The sequence below is a fragment of the Lucilia cuprina genome, chromosome 5, assembly GCF_022045245.1.
Source record: "Lucilia cuprina isolate Lc7/37 chromosome 5, ASM2204524v1, whole genome shotgun sequence".
Classification (NCBI taxonomy): Eukaryota; Metazoa; Arthropoda; class Insecta; order Diptera; family Calliphoridae; genus Lucilia; species Lucilia cuprina.
Genome location: NC_060953.1, coordinates 8183493 through 8185204, shown reverse-complemented (window position 1 = coordinate 8185204; position 1712 = coordinate 8183493).

Sequence of the window (1712 nt, the reverse complement as noted above, 5' to 3'; positions counted from 1 at the left end):
ACAGAACTAGAACAGAACTAGAAGAGAACTAGAACAGAACTAGAACAGAACTAGAGCAGAACTAGAACAGAACTAGAACAGAACTAGAACAGAACTAGAACAGAACTAGACCAGAACTAGAACAGAACATAACTAGAACAGCACCTGAACAGAACTAGAACAGAACTAGAACATAACTAAAACAGAACTAGAACAGAACTTGAACAGAACTAGAACTAAACAAGAACTTCTTAATAGATTAAAAACATTTGCTAATTTGACTCTTTATTTTAAATTACGACCTTCTAAAATATGTGTTAAGGATTGACTTTACAACATTCTCGGTGCTAATTTTCAATACCACCAGATATTCACCTCGAGCAAAGGGTATTATTTTAAAGAGTTTATCATCGACAATGAAATCTTTGATAATCACATCATGCTAAAAATAAGAAATATTATCAAACTAGAAAAAAATAAATAATATTTCAGCCATACATTCAAAGGACAGGTGTGATTTAAATTGGAGTATTTTTTAGTAGTTTCATAAATAAAATTCCATAGAATATGCGGCCTTTGAGTATTCCCAAGATCACACCAATCTACAATATCATTATAAAGAAATGGACGATAATTATTTTGAACTTTTTGCAGCAATTGACAGTGAATCTGAAAAAATCGTATATTTTATAAAGATCTGGCCAATGAAGTTTTATTCAAACTTTACCTTGATATCAGTGAAACTTCTATTCATTAACTAGTTGTTATTTAAAAACTAACAATAACAAAAAAACAATTAAACCAAATTTGAAAACCAAAATAGCTTTTATTAAAGCAAAACATTTCCATATTATTTCAAAACATTTTCAAAAAATAAATTTTTAAAAAGCTTTGAAGCTTTAAATATTTTTCGCTAATTTTAAACCTTCTTTTTCAATTAAGTAGTTTTCTAATTTTCGACATTACAACAAAACCTCCATATTAATGGTATTTTCATGTTCAATTACCAATGACAGTTTTAGAAAAAAATATCAAATTAAAATATCAAAATCAGCTAATTGTCAACATAACATAACGCACACACACACAGTTTATAGACATAGACAAAAATATATGAACCATGAACGAAAATAACTGTCACTAGTGTTAAAATGAATCATTTCAGTTAGTTTGATATTGGTTTAATGTGTTCACATAAATGGGTACAGAAAGAAATTGGTTTAAATATAAAACATGGAATTATAACAAAAGTTTACTTACAATATTTAATTGATAATAAATAATATTGTCTTCGCTTACCTGTAAATAAAAGAAAATGAGATATAAATTAGTAAAAGTTATTAAAATGTTAAAAATACGGAAACCAAAAGAATTATCTATAAACTAGTATATATTCCAGTCCACACTATCATATATTTTATAGTCAACTATATAATGTAGTTTCTAGTCTACTCTAGAATCTAATCACTAATCTAGTTTATATTGTAGTTTATAGTCAAGTCTAGACTATACTAGTATGTTTAGTATAAAGTGTAATCAACTGTATAGTTTAAAGCTAAGTCTTTAGTCTGGACTATTTAGTCTATAGTTAGACTGAACTAGTCTAGTCTATTTAGTCTATAGTTCAGTCTATAGTCTAGTCTATAGTCTAGTCTATAGTCTAGTCTATAGTCTAGTCTATAGCCTAGTCTATAGTCTAGTCTATAGTCTAGTCTATAGTCTAGTCTATAGTC